The sequence below is a fragment of the Bos indicus x Bos taurus genome, chromosome 3, assembly GCF_003369695.1.
Source record: "Bos indicus x Bos taurus breed Angus x Brahman F1 hybrid chromosome 3, Bos_hybrid_MaternalHap_v2.0, whole genome shotgun sequence".
NCBI classification, from domain to species: Eukaryota; Metazoa; Chordata; class Mammalia; order Artiodactyla; family Bovidae; genus Bos; species Bos indicus x Bos taurus.
This window is the reverse complement of record NC_040078.1, coordinates 118591007-118611051: the sequence shown is the minus strand read 5'-3', so window position 1 is coordinate 118611051 and position 20045 is coordinate 118591007. Positions and strand designations below refer to the sequence as shown.

Sequence of the window (20045 nt, the reverse complement as noted above, 5' to 3'; positions counted from 1 at the left end):
AAGTCAGGGCCGCGTGGCCACCACAGGAGGCTCCTGGCTGCCTCTGAGGGGTGGCGGTGGCCCCCTTCAGCTTTGGGAGCGAAGGAAGGTGTCCTCCCTTCCCAGAGCCTGTGACCCTGGCCCCTGCTTCTCCTGCCCCCCGGTGCCCTCCGGGGGCTGTCCCGAGGAGCAGGCGAATCTTGGTGGGGCCTCCACGTCCTGCTGTCACACTGTCCTTCAGACGCACCCAGGGCGGGGTCCGCAGGAACGGGGGCCTGTGTGTGCGTGCTCCCGCCTGTCTCCTGAGCTGAGCCCCGTGGGGAGCCGCTGGCCCTTCCCTGTGACCCATCATCAGAGGACAGGCGCCATCCACGCTTCCCCAGGACCGTCCCTGCTCCAGCTCCGGTCTCAGGACGGCCGCCTGCCGCTGAGCCGCGGCTGGGCCTGCCTCCTCCAGCCCCGGCCCCGCCATCGGCTGGGCCGGCTCCTCAGCTGCTCAGTGGCGGTGCTGAGCGTGGGCACTTTCCTTTGCCCACCACGACGTGAAGAGGTTTGGGGGCCCTTGAACTAGGGGAGCGGAGGGTCGGGATTTCTCCGTAAGGCCTGGAGTCGGGCTGTTACCTGAAGGGCTTGGGGGAGGGATTGCTCCCACAGCAGGAGGGGCCCTGGGCCTGGGACTACGCCAGTCCCGCGGGGGCTGCATGCAGTGCCGAGGGCCTGGGCTGGTGAGAGGATCAGGAACGGGGGACGGGGTCCCCGCAGCCGCCCCTTTGCCCGGGCCCTGCCATCTCCCTCCCCTGGGCTCACCTTGTGCCGTGCTGGCCTGCACTCCAGGGGTATGGGGGGAGCTGGGCGTCGCCGGCCTTCCTGCTCCACGGACTGCCTTACTCGGGGGTTTTGTTTAAGCTGTTGTGAAAACACTATCTGGGTGTGTTCTCTAATGGTCAGAGGTGGGGCGGGGCCCTTGGGATTGACAACAGCTGACCCACCTTTAGGGTCTTAACCATGCAGAGTCATTTTCTTTTTATTAATGTTTCTCTGTGAGAGAGACATACTAAAAAATGCCGTTTTGCATGCCACTTTGGGGACTTCCTGGACCTTTTCAGCCCATCAAGGCCCAGGTTAAGCTTCCTGATAAAGGGGAGATGGGAAGCGAGCAGCCCGACGACTCCTTGGGTCCAGAGAGCCTCAGCTTTCCGGCCTTGCCTGGGGGCACGGGGTGCCCGGGTCACTCTTTCTTGTCCCAGGGTGTTCGTGGCTTCCCGTCTTGAGAGGTGCACACGGGTCTCATTCTGTCAGCCGCCGACACGCTCAGGATGTCCGTCCTTGCCCCCAGCTTGGGTCACGCGCGGGAAAGCCTGCCCACGCTCTGGGGTGGATCGCTGCAGCCTCGCTTTGTCTGCCCCCTGTTTCTGCCTCGTGGCCAGCTTTCTTGGGCTCCAGTGTCCAGGCGCGTCCCCGCTGAGTGCTCCGGGCTGGGTCAGGGCACTGGGCCGTGCACCTGCCTTCCAGCTGCAGCGCTGGCAGCCTTGGGGAGCACGTGGGGCAGAAAGGAGTCAGTTGTCATGGGTTATCCCGCGGCCTTTCAGTGGTCTGACTGGAAAGCGAACATTTCTCTGTGGCGTCACCGTGGACTGTGTGCGTGTTGAGGACTTCGCTGTGATTTTCAGAGAAGTTAGGCGCTGAGGCACCTGTTCTGGCTGGGTGGTTAAGAAACTGGGCCTTGTCCCGACCCCCAGCCCCTGACCCTGAGCTGGCCCCTGGCCTTGCCTCCATCACATCTGTTCCCGCTCTGGCTCCATCTCCCAACAGCCAGTTTCATTCTTTTGGGATCCCAGCTCAGGACAGAGGAGTTTGCTCATGAACACTCAAGCCTCAGAGTTGCAGTGTGAGTGACGGGTCTGCTTAGCGAGGCTCAGAGCAGTGCAGGATCTCAGGAAGGCGGGCCCCAGGAGGCTGCTGGGGGAGCAGCTGGGGGTGGTGGGCACCAGAAGTAGGCGTGTGTTCCTGGGCATTGGCAGCCCGGCCAGAAACCGGCGAAATCAGTGGGCGAGACACGTTAATGTGAATACAAAACGCAGGTAACGTGGGTGTGTTTTGAAGCAGGATGCATGCTTTACCTGATTTCTTAGGTAAAATAGAAGCTGTTACCTGAAGCTCCCACCTGCAGTGGGCTGGCTTCTCCTGGCCTCCCATTGCCAGGAGCTCAGGGGACGAGCCAGGGAGACCCTCTGCCATGGCCCTCTGTGCCCAAGGGCCCTGTGGTGGTGGGGCTGTCCAGTCCCTGGGGGGCCGTCTAGGTCACTACCGGGTGGCCCTGCAGCTCTGGGGTCAGAGAGGCGGGGAGTAGAGAGGGTTTCTCTTGCAGGGCCTCAGAGTGTTTTACTGAAGCATTTCCAGTATCATTAATATTGGGCTTCCCTGGTGGCTCAGTCAGTAAAGAATTCGGCTACAATGCAGGAGACCTAGGTTCGATCCCTGGGTCAGGAAGAGCCCCCTGGAGAAGGGAATGGCAACCCACTCCAGGATTCCTGCCTGGAGAATCCCATGAGCAGAAAAGCCTGATGGGCTAGTGTCCATGGGATCACAAAGAGTCGGGCACGACTGAGCAGCCAATATTAAAGGAACAAAACTGGGAGAAGAGATCAGCGATATAAACAAGCAGTCACTGTAACTGGGAAAATACTAATGATTTAATTTGCATACGTGGCCGAAGCATTTTTTTATGACTGCCTCGATAATAAAAGATGGGCTGACGATCACATTGAAGCAAATAAAGAAATCCATTAATTCTCCTATTCCTTTTCTAAAATAAATGGTACTCCCGGCTCTCACAGTGACAGTTTAATGATTGGGGTGCCTAATTTTAATCCGTTACGTGGGTGCATGCCCCGCCGAGCTTGGGAACCCAGCTCCCGTTGGTGTGGTCGTGTGCGGTGAAGAGTACAGAGATCCGGGGGACCTCGGGTGAGATCAGAGCCTGGCAGCCCTCTGCCCGCTCCCTGCCCTGCGGGAGCGCCGGCCTCAGCGGGCAGAGCCTGTGTGCACGATGCTCTGGGTGGTGGCCTCAGGGAGGCGGTTTCTCGCCCCAAGACGATTTGGAGGTCTCCAGAGCCAAGGTTGAGAAGCCCTCCCATCGAGTGCAGAATATACCATTTCCTTAAGCGTGAAGGCAAACGGCACTGCATTTGGTTCAAGGCGGATTTGGTTCTACAGCACAGTCATGTGACTTGAAAGAGTAATCTTGAAACCACTTGGGGACAAGTTACATACGTCATTTACCAGGTTGGGGTGAGGAACTGAGGTCAGCTTGCAGTTATATTTTTCTGCATGTGAATAAAATGCACCTTTATTCTCTCCTTTTCATTTCTTTTGAATTTGAAAAATGGGTTTCAATTCCCCAGACCTTACATTTTCCTAGCTAAAGCGTGTTTTGCATGCAGATGCAGTTAGATAACAAAGAGGCATGTTTGTGTTGTAGTGACTACATTAAAAAAAGATATTGCTGAATTTTAAATTGTATTTTTAGAACATGCTAAACCAAAGCGCGAGGGTCATTTGTCTCCTGCTGCAGCTCAGCTGGCTTCATGTTTTCATTGTAATGATTGAGAAAGGCCGTTCGGGAAGGCCACGCCCCTGCTCTTAATTCTTAGGATCTGCTGCTTTCATCAGGAGTGTGCGTGTCTGTCACCTGCTCAGGTGACCGCTCTGTTGCCACAGGTATTTTTCACGCTGTGTTTGCTGGGTGAGGGGGTTTTAGTCGCGTTTGGTCACTTTGTCGAGTTGTCGGGACACAGGCGTTTGTTCGCTCTGTCACATCCTGGAGGTTATGCTGAAGAGGGGCCTCTGATGAGCAGTGAGTAGCACTGTGTGCTGAGAAGTTCAGATTCGCACATTTCCTTAGTTTCTGAAACGGGATTGCAAGGCCAAGTGGAGAATGGCGCTCAGCAGGCATCCGTGAAGTTGGGGACCAAGAAGGGAAATCGTCCATGTTGTGAAGAGATCAGGCAGTTCACTGGGTGTGTGTGGATCTGAGGAAAGAAGGGAGCAGGACACAGCCGTTAACGGCAGGAGACGGGAACAGACAGCAGCCACCGGGGCCCGAGACAACAGAAGGTCCTGCTTCCAGTAGACCCCGAGCCTCGTTATCTGTATTGTAATATGTAAATATAGAGAGAGCTCATTGTGATATATTCACATCTAAATGACATACCCACAGGAACCTCGACCATAAAAGGCCAGAAAGTGGGTGGTGCCCCAGTTCCTGGAAATGCCCATCCCTTCTTGAAGACGGAATGTTCCTCCCACTTGTCATCCTGTGACGTCCACCCAGCCCATAAACACCAACCCCCCACGCTAGGGGCCCTCTCACACTTTCCAAGGTGACCCCGTGCCTCCGGCTGCCTCTGGACTTCTGAGAAGGTCTATGCTGTCTGTGGAGCGTGCATCTCTGTAAATAAGCCTGCTTTCCTCACTCTTGAGTTCTTTCCTGCATGAGGCAAGGACCCTCACTTGGCAGCCCGTCCCAGGAATCACTCAGTACCTGGGACACGACCATCCTCTTGTGCCCCATTTTCCCCCTGCAGCGTCTTTTTTGGCGACCATGAAGGGACCCCAAAGGGCATAATCCGATCCCCCTATTGGGCGAGGGCTCCCCTCAGCGCAGGGCGGCTGGGGCTTGTACTGAGCTGTGTCATCTGTTTGACTCGGGGTCTAGCTCTCCCTTCGTCCGTCTCTGAAGAGTTCCAGCCCTGGGACTCTGGTTGCCTTTCTTCCACTGACTGTTGTTCCTTTCCTTGACTAATCCAAGGGGCCTCCTCAGGCTCACGAAACAGGCAGATTTTGGGGTGCCCACAAGGACCCCACTGTTGCTTTTCCCAGTTTTGGTTGCTTAATTAAATACTTTTCTGCTGAATTCCAGGAGTCAGGGTTTTTACAGATCAGTCCAATTGTCCCATCTCCTGAATTGCCATTGAATTTTTCTCCATGGCACTCCCTTGAGGGGGTCCACCCACGAAGGTCCCTGCAGCACACTCCCTTAGATTTTTTGAATATCAGGGAGAGCGTTGGGACAAATGGCCACTATCTGCCCAGGATCCATCAGACCCTTGTCTTGTGGCATCTTAACCAAAATGGGGAAGACCCGTACATCCAAATGTTCACAAACCTGCCCCACAGTCCAGGTCTAAAGACCTCCTGCTGGGTGTGCCTGGCTCACACCCCCTGGAAGGTTCTTTCTTTCCCAGCAGGAGCCTGGTGTTTTAGACAATCCCTTTATGAGACCACCTCCCCAAGGTCCGCCACTGGGAACTGATGCCAGCCACAGTTCTGAGAGGCTGACAGTCTGCTGGACTGTCTACCCCTAACGTCACACCCGGGGAGCTGGAGATCCCAGACCCCTGAGAATCAGCTCATGGACTTGGCCTTTGGAGCGTTCAATGATAGAGATAAGGTGAAGAAGCAGGACGATTCAGGGACAACAGCAAAAGTCAGCATTACTGGTGGCAGCCCTAACGCCTGCACCATCTCAGGCTTACCATCCGTACAGAAGCCCATGGTGGGGACAGGGTCCATGAAGCCTGGATCAGAGCCACTGTCTTTGCAAGAAAGGGTCAGTCTGTTTTAAGTGCGGCCAAGAGGCCACTGGAAGGACGAATGCCCCCATGTGGGAAAAGTCCGTCTGGACCCTGCCCAGTACACACAACAGGGCTATGGCAGAAACTCAGCCTCCATGTGCCAGAGCCGCGCTGAAGTTTGGAGACCGTGTTTTGGATGAAGTAGAAAAGAATAGCTTTATTGCTTCGCCAGGCAGAGGGGACATAGCAGGCTCCTGCCCTGAAAAGCTGTGTGTCCCAACCCGGGAGGATGTGGTGAGGAGTTTCCAGCAGCGGCTCAGGGCAGGGCTGCTGATAACGTAAGGATGAGGGCAGGGCCTGCATCCCTTTAATCTGGCTTCAGGGGGTCCTGATGAGCCTCTCAGGGATATCAAACTGTGATTTTTTTTCCTCTGGAATGAAAAATACTAACGTCTTCCATTTGTCAGGGTTTTTAGTTCTGTAAAAAGCTCAAAGACACTGTGATGTGTATTCCGTGAGGCAGAGTCAGGACCCCGCCCCAGGCTGCACTGTTTCTTGGCCGTCCCTCCCTTGTCTCTGCATTCTCTCCTGTCCCTGATGAGCAGCTGTTTGAATCTGCTCTTTGGAGCTCAGGGAAGGTCAGAGACGAGTCTGTTCCCTACAAACAAGAGACGGACGTGGGAACCCCACAGGGCTCTGCTTGGTTTCTGGGGCCACTGGAAGCAGCGCATTCCCCAGTCCCAAGGGGGACTCAGGGCCCCCAAGCCAGTGATGGCCGAGAGGATCAGAGACTGACGGGCCCAGGACCTTCCCTGGCTCCCAAAGGACACCTGGTCTTTTCTCCAGTGGAGCCTCAGATGACCCTCGACAGACAGGTGGGACAGTTATTTCCTTACTAGATACGTGGTTGCCCGCTCCTCGCTGGCTGGTATCCTGGGGCCCTTGTTCCCCGAGTCCTGTATAATAATGGAGATGGAGGGAAGACCCCAAGCCAAGTGATTGACCCTGCCCTGCCCCCAACCCCCACCCCCCGCTCCTTTTGGGAGACTTTACCAAGGAAAATGGTTGCCCTTGGTCAGGGGAACCTCTTGGTCCTAAGCCAGAGGAGGTCTCCATTCTACCCCATCTACATTTTTAAACCGTTTCACAGAGCTGGAACTAAAGGTCACTTTCTTCTGCTTGCCCCCTGCACCCAGACTCCCAGAATCTCTTTGGCTTTGAGTGGACGAATCCAGACAGTCATGAACAGCAGGAATGCCCACACGCTGTGTGCTTATAAAATTGAGGTTGAGATGGAAATGGAATGGACAACAAAGTTCGGCTAAAACTGTCAGGCTGCCTTTAGAGATGGGACCATCTGAGGCTGTAGGCAAGCCTCTTAGCTCACAGGCCACACTTCTTAGATCCAGAGAGGACCCTCGGAAGCGTTTATGAGCAGATTACTGAAGTGGGGGGCCACTATCTGACAGAACTGGCCAGAGTTGAGACTCGGAGCCTGTAGGAATTTGGGGGGAGGCCTTCTCCCTAAGCTAAATGACAGTCAGCGAGACTTGCCAACAGAGCTGCGTGGCTGTGTCTGTCCTTTGATAATCATTGAGATAAACCACCCAGTTTCCTTTGAGGAAACAAAAACGGTCCTTGTTTTAAAAATCTAGGCCATACCAGACAGATGGGTGGCTCCTGAAATAATCCAAAGCCCACCAATTCTTTTACCACTCCTAAGACCTCCCCTATTTATTTTCAGAGACTAGTAAGTACTAAAAAAAAAAAAAAAATTCCTGGCTTTAGAGGAGGAGGTGATCTGAGGAGGTGATCCAAGGAGGAACTAGCATTTCTCCTATGCTTTTGAGATGCCAATACTCCAACCACTTTCCTCCAGGATCCCTTATTTCCCCTAGCCTTTTAAAGCTCACATGTCAGGAAAGGGGGTAGGTGATTTGGAACTGGACTTGTTCAAGAAGAATAGGAATCCTAAGTACCTTTTCCATAAATAGTAGTAAAAAGAGTTTAGTCGTCTAGACAGATGAGCATGATTCGTTTCACCTGCCTGAAGCCCAGTTTGAATCCAGCTCCTTGTAACGGATAGACTGTACATTGTTGTACGTGAATCACGACAAACATGATCACGGCAGGAGGAAAGGGCAAACTGTCCCGTATACTTGCTGTGAGCACCCCATGGACTGTATAAAAGGCCCAAAAGATGAGTCCCCTCAGGCCTGAAGGTGTCCAGTATGCCACTGGGGAGGAGCAGAGGAGAATTACCAAGAGCCCAGAGTGAATGAAGCGGCTGGGCCAAAGCGGATACGATGCTCAGCTGTGGTTGTGTCTGGCAATAAAAGTAAAATCCGATGCTGCAAAGAACAGTATTGTTTAGGAACCTGGAATGTTAGGTCCACGAATCAAGGTAAACTGGACCTGGTCAAGCAGGAGATGATAAGAATAAACATCGACATCCTAGGAATCAGCGAATCAAAATAGACTGGAATGGGCGAAATTCAGATGACCATTGTATCTACTACTGTGGGCAAAAATACCATAGAAGAAATGGAGTAACTCTCATAATCAACCAAAGAGTCCAAAATACAGTACTTGGGTGCAACCTCAAAAATGACAGAATGATCTCTCTTCATTTCCAAGGCAAGCCATTCAACATCACAGTAATCCAAGTCTGTGCCCCAACCACCAATGCTGAAGAAGCTGAGGTAGATCAGTTCTATGAAGACCTTGAAGACCTCCTAGAACTAACACCTAAAAAAGATGTTTTATTCATCACTGGAGATTGGAATGCAAAAGTAGGAAGTCAGGATTATACCTGGAGTAACAGGCAAGTTTGACCTTGGAGAACAAAGGGAAGCAGGGCAAAGGTTCACTGAATTCTGCCAGGAGAACACACTAGTCTTAGAAAGACCCCTTTTCAACAACACAAGAGACAACTTTACACGGGACATCACCAAATGGTTAGTACTGAAACCAAATTGATTACGTTCTTTGTAGCCAGAGATAGAGAAAGCAAAAACAAGACCTGGAGCTGACTTGTGGCTCAGATCATCAGCTTCTCATAGCAAAATTCAGGCTTAAACTAAAGAAAACCAGGAAAAACACTAGGCCAGCCAGGTATGACTTCCATCAAATCCCCTATGAATTCACAGTAGAGGAGACAAATAGACTCAAGGGGCTAGGTCTAGTTAACAGTGTGGGTGAAGGATGATGGGCAGAGCTCTGTAATATTGTGCAGAAGGCCACAAACAAGACCATCCCAAAGAAAGAGAAAAGCAAGAAAGCAAAGTGGTTGTCTGAGGAGGCTTTACAAATAGCAGAAGAGTGAAGAGAAGCAAAAAGCAAGGGAGAGAGGGAAAACTACTTCCAGTTAAACACAGAGTTCCAAAGAGTATCTAGGAGAGACAAGAAGGCCTTCAGTGAACAGTGCTTAATAATGTAAGAAAGTAACAAAAGGGGAAGACTGGAGATCTCATCAGTAAAATTTGAAATATCAAGGGAGCATTCCGCCCAAAGATGGGCACAATAAAGGATAAAAATGATAGAGACCTAGTAGACGCTGAAGAGATCAAGAGGAGATGGAAAGAATACATGGAAGAGCTGTATAACAAAGATCTTAATAAACCGCATTAGTACAATGGTGTGGTTAGTCACCCAGAGTCAGACATCCTGGAGTGCGAAGTCAGATGGTCCTTAAGAAGCAGTGCTATTAATAAAGTTAGTGGATGTGATGAAATTCCAGTGGAACTATTCAAATCCCTAAAGAATGGTGCCATCGAGGTTTTGCGTTCATTATGTCAGCAAATCTGGAAGCCCAGCAGCGGCCACAGTACTAGAAAAGGTCAATCCTCCTCCCAATTCCCACGAAGGGTAGTACCAGAGAATGTGATAACCACAGAACAGTCGCACTCATTTCCCATGCTGGTAAGGTCACGCTTGCATGCTAGGCTTCAGCATTATGTGAACCAAGAACTTCCAGATGTCCAAGCTGGGTTTAGAAAAGGAAGAGAAACTAGAGATCAAATTGCCGACTTTCGCTGATTATAGAGACAGCAAGGGAATTTCAGAAAAACATCTTATCTCTGTTTCATCAACCACACTAAAGCCTTTGACTGTGTGGGTGATGACAAAGTCTGGAAAGCTCTTAGAGAGATGGGAATACCAGACCATCTTACCTGTCTCCTGAGAAACCTGTATGCGGGTCAAGAAGCAACCGTTAGAACACTGTATGGAAAAACTGACTGGTTCAAGATACAGAAAGGAGTCTGACAGGGCTGTCTCCCGTCAACCTGTTTGTTTAATCTATATGCTGAGCACATAATGAGCAATGCTGGGCTGGATGAGTTACAAGCTGGAATCAAGAGAGGCAGGAGAAACATCAACAACCTCAGATATGCTGATGATACCATGGTAATGGCAGAAAGCGAAGAGGAACTAAAGAGCCTCTTGATGAGGGTGAAGGAGAGTGAAAGAGCCAGCTTAAGACTAAATATTGAAAAAACTAAGACCATGGTATCGGGCCCCATTACTTCATGGCAAACAGAAGGGGAAAAGGTGGAAGTAGTGACAGATTTCCTCTTCTTGGGCTCCAGAATCACTGTGGACGGTGACTGCAGCCATGAAACCAGGAGACGATGGCTTCTTGGCAGGAAAGCGATGACAAACCCAGGTAGTGTGCTGAAAAGCAGAGACATCACTCTGCTGACAAAGGTCCATATAGTCAAGGCTGTGGTCTGCCCAGTGGTCACGTGTGGTTGTGAGAGCTGGACTATAAAGAAAGCTGAGCACCAAAGAATTGATGCCTTTGGACTGTGGTGCTGGAGAAGACTCCTGAAAGTCCCTTGGATGGCAAGGAGATCAAACCAGTCAATCTTGAGGGAGATCAACCCTGAGTATTCACTGGAAAGACTGATGCTGAAGTTGAAGCTCCAGTATTTTGGTCATCTGATGGAACAGACGACTCACTGGAAAAGTCCCTGATGCTGGGAAGGATTGAGGGCAGAAGGAGAAGAGGGTGCCAGGGGATGAGATGGCTGGCTGGCTGGCATCACCGATGCAATGAACATGAACTTAGGCAAACTCCAGGAAGTGCTGAGGGACAGGGAGGCCTGGCCTGCTGCCGTCCACGGGGTCGCTAAGAGTCAGACACGACTGGGCGACTGAATCAACAGCAACCTGAATTGTGGCTGAAGTTTTGGAATGGGAACTATGAGGCCTCTATGTTTTGTGTGTTTATACGAATCTATATGTGTGTTGTCCATGTGTGGTACTGCCAAAACTAATTCATAAAAGGGCTCCAGTTAATTGGAATAGAGAAATTAAGAGCTTATAGAAATACTCAGAAATAAAAAAAAAATCTGGCCAGAATGCATTTCAGGTTCACACAACCTGGGAAATACTCAGTACTGAATTGATACCTGGTACTGAAGGGAGCTTAAGCTTGTGGTTTGATTCATATAGACATGTCTTTATGAGTCATCAGTGTTAAGAACACTTCTGTTATACCTAGGTTTGAAAAAAAGTGAAAGTGTTGGCCGCTTAGTTGTGTCCGACTCTTTGCAACCCCTGGGCTCCTCTGTCCATGGAATTCTCCAGGCAAGAGTACCTAGGTTTATTAGAAGTGTAGTAAGGCCTTATTATATCTGTTGCAAATTTGTCAGCAAGGAAAGTAAGTAACTCGTAAGTAAAAAACAAAAAAACATTTAAAGAAAGTAAATGTAAATGAGATAAGGTTTAGGTAAACTCTGTAGAAATAATTGTTTTGGGACTGTCGGTCTAAAATAGTCTCTCTATATTTTGGTAACTTAAAACTTGACTAAATTAAATGGGGAGAACTCACTGACTATCTGGGTCATTTCAGATAGGATATGTATTAGAGTATTAGTTCCTGGGTGGGTGGTGGGGGGGTGGCGTCTAAATTCACTTACTTTGCCTTAGGAGAGGAAGACTAAAACCTAAGTTTTCCAGCCAGGAAATATGGACATGACAGTTTACAGTTACTTTCTGCTCATCAGTTTTGCTGGAGGTAAGGTCGTTAAGGGTAAAATGATATAATGTCATTAAGCGAACGTGGGAAAAGTGAAAGTGAAAGTCACTCAGTCATGTCTGACTCTTTACAACCCTGTGAACTATACAGTCCATGGAATTATCCAGGCCAGCATACTGGAGTGGGTAGCCTTTCCCTTCTCCAGGGGATCTTCCCAACCCAGGGATTGAACCCAGGTCTCCTGCATTGCAGGCGGATTCTTTACCAGCTGAGCCACAAGGGAAGCCCAAGAATACTGGAGTGGGTAGCCTATCCCTTCTCCAGGATGTCTTCCCGACCCAGGAATTGAACCAGGGTCTCCTGCACTGCAGACGGATTTTTTTTTTTTTTTTTACCAACTGAGCTATCAGGGAATTAAAGCTAGTAAAAAAGAAGAACCATTTCAGTGCGTCGGGAAACTAAGGTGTGAATTTCAGTGAAAGAAGATGAGGAATGGAACGCATTTGTTAAAGGGAAAGAAATTGCCAGTCTTTTGTCCTGGAGCTGGTTGTTTCAGAATGGGAAAAAATTAGGGACAAATAATATGGATACAGATAGTTGTAGAAGGTTCATGGAAGAGAGGCCCTGAGATATTAAATTAACTAGCATTATTTAATATGTTAAATTACATGGGAAGCATTGTCAAAGGAGTGATAAGCCTCTGATTACACCCTGGGTCGATGTTATTCATAGCGATAGACTTCTGTAGAATTTATGTGAAGTTTCCATAAGGTTGAGTCATAATTCTGGCAGTTCTTGCCAAGTTTCTCCATCAGTTACAGCGTCGGCCGTCAGATGTTTAACCTGCCTTTTAAGTCTCCTGTCATTTATAGACCTTTACTGTTGGGCTCTGATGCTGCTGCACAGGAGCCCCGTGAAGACCCCTAGGAAGGCTCTGGAAGCACTTACGAGAGTTCCACACCAAGATGACGTCTGTGAGGACTCCAGCCCATACTGCTGCCCAGACTTAAAGCCAGATGCCCTCCTGCCCCCGGGGCCGCCAGGGGAGGCACTCAGAGAGTTTTTACTCCCTGACAGGCAGGGTCACCCCCACTCAGCCCCCGGAGAAGCCGTGGTGAAGATGGACCCTTGTCCCTCTGCTTCTCACGGTCGTGGGACTCAAGCCTCTGAGGCAGGAGTGGGACCGGGAGGAAGCGGGCAGGACACAGCTTCACAAAAGGATGCAGCGCTGAGAGCAGCAGGGCGCAGCAGCTGGCTCCAGCCAGCTCAGCCCAGGGTTGCAGGCCATTGTGTCTCCAGGAGACCCAAACCTCAGTACCTGTTCACTGTAATACCTTAGCATCTAAATGACGCACCTACAAGGGCAGCTGCTCTGGAAGGCCAGAAAGTGGGTGGTGCCCCAGTTCCAGGAAATCTCCACCCCTTCTTCAAGACAGTTAGAATATCCCTCCCTCTTGTCATCCCCTGAAATTGCCCAGCCCGTGAACCTGAATCACCCCACACTCTGTCCCTTTCTAAGATGACCCAGTGCCCTGGGGCCGCCTCTCGCCTTCTGGGATGGCTCACACTCTGCTTATGGAGCGTGCTTCTCCCTAAATAAACCTGCTTCCTCTCACTGCCTTGCTTTTGCTTGCTTTCCTGCGTGAAGCTAAGGACCCTCGCTTGGAGGCTCATCCCAGGGGCTCGCTTGACCCTGCTCTGGGAACAACCGCCCTCTCGCAGCCCCATTTTTTCCCTGCACCACGTCCAGCTTTAAAAAAAAAATTATTAATTGTGGTACTTAGCATTTAACATAAACTTTAGCATCCTAACCATTTCTAAATGTATATAGGTCACTGGTGTTAGGTGAATTCACCGGGTCATACAGAAGTTCTCTAGAACCTTATCTTGCAAAACTGCAGCTCTGTACCTGTTAAGCATCAGTTCTGTTAGATTTTTAAAAAGACGTGTGGTTCCTACTCTAACATTTGCCAGCTCTAAAGGAAAAGATGGTGAGAGACAAATATATATACAGTAACTATATGTATATGGAACTATATAAAATATAAGACGTGCAATTAATATATATTGCTTTACACATTCTACATGAGGTTAATATTAAGTGAAAACACTGAGTATATGTGCACATGTGTGTGTATGTACACAGGAGCACGTGCATAGGAGCCTTGTCAAACCCCCTTTACGAGGAGCCTTTGGGGACTGTCTCTGTGAGGGTCACTGTAGCGCATCCCCCCTTATTACCGTGGTCCATCTTCTTGGGCCTGATCCTGTCATCCTCTCCCCTCAGTGACCCGGGTGCCAGCACCAGCCAGGCCTATGCTGGGTCCAGGGCCCCACGTCCCACCCTCCCTCTTCACCGCGACTGCCCAGAGAAGCAGGCGCGCCCCCGGCCGGGGCTGAAGCCCTGGGTCTGGGCCCTCCCCCGGGTTCCCACACCCGATGCCACACGGCCAGGCCCATCGGTGCCTTGGTTCAGGACAGACTCCTGTCCACCCCCATCCCTCAGACAACACCGCTGTGGAGGCTCCCGGGGTCCCGGGGAGGCAGTGGCCAAGCGGCCCCTCAGCTGGCGGGCGCCCCAAGGAAGGGTGGCACCCGGCCGGGGTTCAGCCCGGTGCTTGGGTGGGCCCCACGGTCTCCCATGGGTGCAGAGCAGAAGGGTGTGGGTGGCTGGGACTGGAGTTCGGGGCCTATGGGGAGGCCTGGAGGTGAGCAGTGCCCTGCGGACATGTGGCATCTGAGTTCCCGGCCCGATGGTCACCAACAGGGCAGATGTCACGGTGCTTTCTCCTCTCGCAATCGCAGCCTGCTTGTCTGCTGGCGCTCACGCACCTCCAGCGAGGCCCCAGGGCTGCAGGAGGCCCCGTGGCCAGGCCGGCCCCCGGTCCCCACTGCTGACCTCCCCGCCCGCCCCCTAGCAGTTGTGCAGCCCCTTCACTCCAGCGGGGCGGCCCCCCTTCCTTCCCGAGGCCCAGCCTTCCTCTGGGCTCGCCTCTCCCCTCAGCTCAGCCCTCCCTGGGGGACACCTGCCCCCTGGGGCCCCCTGTCCCGATGACGATACTTCCTCCTTACAGTGCTGTCCATCCCTGGGCCCGGGGGGCCTGCTCCAAGCTGCCCTCCCGCCCTGCGGCTCTGGGTCCCACGCCGCACCTTCTCTTAATCTGCAATGTGGGGTCGTTTTCCTTCGGGATGAAAGAGGGAAAAAAATGGTTCCTGGGACGCCGGACAGACGTTGGAAGTCTGCAGAGAGGTCTGTCTCCTATTCATTTCTGGAAGGCAGTTTACCCAAGGAGGCCAAGGAGAGGGTGGGCCACAGGTGAACCTTTGGGTGAAGAGCGGGGTCTGGGGACAAGGTGGGGTGGCTGAGAGCAGCCCAGTCAGCATCCCGCTGTGAGCGGCCCCTCGCCCCCAGGCTCCCAGGGCTCCCCCGGCCCCCAGCATCCCTGGCTGCCCCCCAACCCCGCCCTGACTGCCCTGGCTGCCTCCCAGCCCTCATCACCCCGACATGCCGTGTCTGCTTGTCTGTCTCCTTCCGAGGCCCAGTGCACCGCTTACCCCGGACGCCTTCCCTTCGCTGGATGGCCTGGCTGGGCTGGGGGCCGCTCAGATCTGCACTCCAGGGCCCCCCATGTGCCCCGGGTGCGGGCCGGGCCAGGCCGGGGCGTCGGGAGCTGGGTGTCTCTCGGTTTCCCCTGCGGCTGCCTCTGTGTCTCACTCTCTCCTTCCTGCCTTTCTTGAAACTCAAGGAGAGTTTGGACACCGGTCAGTTTGATCTCTGCCCAGGTCAGTGTCTGGAGGAAGGCGGAGGTCCTGGAGAGGGGCAGCGTTGGGCCGGTGTGGGGGATGGCATCCGCTTCCGGGCTCAGCGGGGGCGGTGGAGGGGGGACGCCAGGGCCTCCGTCTCGGGGCCCAGACCTGCCGGCCTGCGCGTGGGTCGTATCAGTGAGGTGTGCCCGAGGGTGCTGGGTGCCCTTGTCGCCCTGGCCGCTGTGCCGAGGACAGGCGTCACCAGCTGGACGTGCTGCCTGTCCTGCACCTCCCTGGGCAGCAGGGCTCTGGGCTCCCTGCCTGCTCACCTCGGGGCCGAGGGGGTTTGTCTCCTCTGGGTCACACTGGGGATGCTTGGGGTTGCTGAGGGCAGGACCCCTGGGGCCCGCCTTCCTTGCTGGAGGTGACAGAGATGTGTAGGTCCTGCCAGTGACTGGGAGGGCCTTGCGGCTGGGTGCAGCCAGCTGGATGGGGTGCTGTGTTTGGGGTGGATGGTGCTTCTGGAACCGACGGCACATGGACTCATGCAATGGGGAGGACCACGGACGCCTGGACACACGGCAGAGGCAGCGGGCGTAGGTGGGCGGGTCTGTCTGGTGACGTTTTCCTGGGCTCGTGTCGATGACGTTTTCAGAGGCGACTTAGGTCAGTGACAAGGTCACGGACAGAGCCAGAGAGGGTGTTGTTTGGAGGCACCGCCAGCCCCGAAATGGCCGTCACCGCGGCCGTGGGGCAGCCAGGGCATCCGGGGAGGAGGTGCGGGCCTGTCCCGGGGCCCGTGTGTCCATCCGCGCCTCTTGGTGTCCGGGCCCAGCGGCTGGGTGTCAGGGGCAGCAGGGGGCAGCCTCTGTCCAGAGTGGGCCGACTCGGAGTCACCTCCCCCGTCAGTAAAGACCCACCTCCTCTGAAAAGCCACGTGTGTGCCGCACAGGTGTTTTCTCTCTGTCGTGCTGCAGCCCCCTCGATTGCCGGGAGTGTCTTTGCCTGGGGCTTATTCGTGATTGTGATTCGTGATTGTACAGCAGCGTAGGGTTTCTTTGCCCTCTGCTGGGTCTTCACTCTGCTTCACTTGTAGCTGACGAAGTTTTGTGCGTGTAACCTGTGTACATGCTGAAATGATTCCCATGATCAGGTTGATTAACATGAGCGTCCCCTCATGCATTACCTTCTCACCGAGTCACCTTCTTCCCGTGTGGGGACGCTGCTCACAGTTAATCTCAGCGCACTGCCAGTGCTCAGCGTGGTGTGATTGACCAAGGTCGCCACCCGGCACGTCGGACGTGCGCTCATCTGTCTCAGGACTGGAGATGTCGTCACTACGCCCCTTCCTGCTGCTCATGTTGATTCTCTGCTGTCCTGGGTCTTCGTTGCTCTGCACAGGTTTCTCTAGGCGAGCAGGGCTGTGCGGTGTGCAGGCTTCTCTTGATGGCGGTTCTCTTGCTGCGGTTTCCAGGCTCTGGAGCACAGTCGCAGCAGCTGTGGCACACGGGCTTAGCTGCCCTGTGGCATGTGGAATCTTTCTGGAGCAGGGACCGAACCCGTGTCCCCCGCCTTGGCAGGTGGACTCTTACAACCACACCATCAGGGAAGTCCTTCCCTGCTCTTTTCTTAACTAACCCTCTCTCATGTCTGGCCACTCAGGCTGTATCTGGGGACACATGGAGCTGAGAAGCATCAGGGTCTGAGGCAAGCGAAGTCATCAGGAGGGCCCTGGACAGGACCCGTCTGCTCTCTGTCAGGTCCGTGACTGATGGGCGTTCATCGCCTCTGGCTGGCCACCGAGCGCAGTGGCCAGGAGGTCACAGATCTGGGCCTGGCTGGGGAGGCCCACGTCACTTACCACAGCAGACACACACCTTAGGGCCAGCATCTCCTGACTGTCACAGCGACAGGCCCTGTCTAGAAGGTTCGCCGAGGGGGCCGTGACCAGACGTGCCTTGTTTGGGGCAGAAGGAGCATTTAGAACTCGGGAGCCAGTGCAGCAGGCAGCGGGTCCACTGTTGCTGATGAGAAGCGCTGAACCGCCCAGTTCTCACTCACGTTCACGGTCTCTCGTGTGACGTGGTTCCCTCTGAAGCTGCAGGAGCTTCTCTTCACACTGGTGTTCTGACATTTTATAACGTGGGGCTTAGATTTATCCTGGTTGGTACACAGGGCACTCCTTCTTTCTTATTGTGGGTTAATTTGCAGGGGAGTTTTCTTCTCCTTCCCTCATCACCGTCATCATTCACCACCATCCCCACCATTATCTCATCATCACCAGCATCACCACTGTCACCACCACCACCATCATGACCATCACGACCACCACCACCATCAGTATCATCACCAGCATCACCACCAGCATCACCACCATCACCATCACCACCACCATCACCACCATCACCATCATGACCATCACCACCATCATCAGTATCATCACCATTATCACCACCATCACCACCATCACCATCATGACCATCACCACCAGCATCACCATCATGACCATCACGACCACCACCATCATCAGTATCATCACCATCACCACCACCATCACCATCATGACCATCACCACCACCACCACCATCACCATCATGACCATCATCACCAGCATCACCACCATCACCATCACCACCACCATCACCACCATCACCGTCATGACCATTACCACCACCATCATCAGTATCATCACCATTATCACCACCATCATCAGCATCACCATCATCACCAGCATCACCACCAGCATCACCACCATCACCATCACCACCACCATCACCACCATCACCACCATCACCATCATGACCATCATCACCAGCATCACCACCAGCATCACCACCATCACCACCACCATCACCACCATCACCATCATGACCATCACCACCACCATCATCAGTATCATCACCACCACCATCACCACCACCACCATCATGACCATCATCACCAGCATCACTATCATCACCAGCATCACCACCATCACCATCACCACCACCATCACCATCATGACCATCACCACCACCACCACCATCACCATCATGACCATCATCACCAGCATCACCACCACCATCACCATCATGACCATCATCACCAGCATCACCACCACCATCACCACCATCACCATCATGACCATCACCACCACCATCATCAGTATCATCACCATTATCACCACCATCACCATCACCACCACCATCACCACCATCACCATCATGACCATCACGACCACCATCACCACCACCATCGCCACCACCATCCCCACCATTATCTCATTATCACCAGCATCACCACTGTCACCACCATCACCATCATGACCATCATCACCACCATCACCATCACCACCACCATCACCACCATCACCATCATGACCATCACCACCTCCATCATCAGTATCATCACCATTATCACCACCATCAACACCATCACCATCATCACCAGCATCACCACCAGCATCACCACCATCACCATCATGACCATCACGACCACCATCATCGGTATCATCACCATTATCACCACCATCACCATCATGACCACCACCATCATCAGTATCATCACCACCACCACCACCATCACTACCACCACCATCATGACCATCATCACCAGCATCACCACCATCACCATCATGACCATCACGACCATCATCACCACCACCATCACCACCATCACCATTATCACCACCATCACCATCACCACCACCGCCGTCGTCACTGTCGTCATTTCCTCGCTCCCCTCTGTCTCTGTTGCCCGTTGGTGGAGTTCCCGTGACTCCATCCAGGGCACCAGCTTTGTCCTCTGAGGTTTACTCGGCTGGGAACCCCCCACCCCGTTCCTCTGTGGGTTTCTTATCTTGGTGCTTGCCTGCTTGAAGTCCCAGCACTCTCCTTGTGGCCCGGCCACCCCTGCTGGCGTTTTCAGGGCCGTGTTTTGCCCCTGGTGTGCATTCTCTGTGTCACTTGTTACAGGGGCTCCAATTACCTTGGTGTCTTCTGGGGTCAATGTTTCTATTTATCTTGGTCGTATTTTTTTCTTATTTCAACTTTTCCTTAAATGGCCGGTGAATTGCCTGTTCATGTTTAAAGAAGATGAAGGGAAGGTGAATTCCAGCAGGATTCAGGGTGTCAATATAAAAAGCAGAGCCGTAGGAATCTGCAGTGACAGTCACCTCCTCGCTGGGCCCAGGGTCCCCAGAAGCTTCAGAGGACACCTCTGACAGTTTAAAATTTAGGACTTTTTATTGGATAAAGATACCATCAACAAAGTCCAGGAGTCAATGAGAGGTTTGGGGAAAACGTGTGTAACATTTGACAGCTAAAGAAGAATGTTTCTGTTCTCCAGAGGCTTCTTAGAAATTGGAGAGACAGACAAGTTAGGAAGTGAACACGGCTCACTGGCAAAGAATCTGCCCACCTGTGCAGGAGACACGGGCTCGAGTCCTGGTCTGGGAAGATCCCGCAGGCTGTGGAGCAGCCAAGCCCGTGCACCACATCTCCTGAGTCTGCACTCCAGAGCCCAGGAGCTGTGACGACTGAAGCCCGAGCGCGGCTGAGAGCCCATGCCCTGCAACAAGAGAGCGGCCCCCGCTCTGCGCAGCTGGAGAAACACCTGAGCAGCAGTGAAGACCCAGCACAGCCAAGAATAAATGCATAAAATTATATATATATATACACATAACTTAAAAGAACAGTGAACACAGACTGGGCAGCACAGAGAACACATCACAGTGAAGAGATGGTCAGATGCCCCGTCAGCAGCATGAGGAGATATAGGTG

The 20045-nt window shown here is 52.8% G+C and overlaps 1 protein-coding gene across 5 annotated transcripts in view; it reads left to right on the top strand.

Moving 5' to 3' along the window:
• Positions 1-20045, top strand: part of HDAC4 (histone deacetylase 4) — a 296637-nt gene that overhangs the window by 12694 nt on the left and 263898 nt on the right. The window lies entirely within an intron of this gene.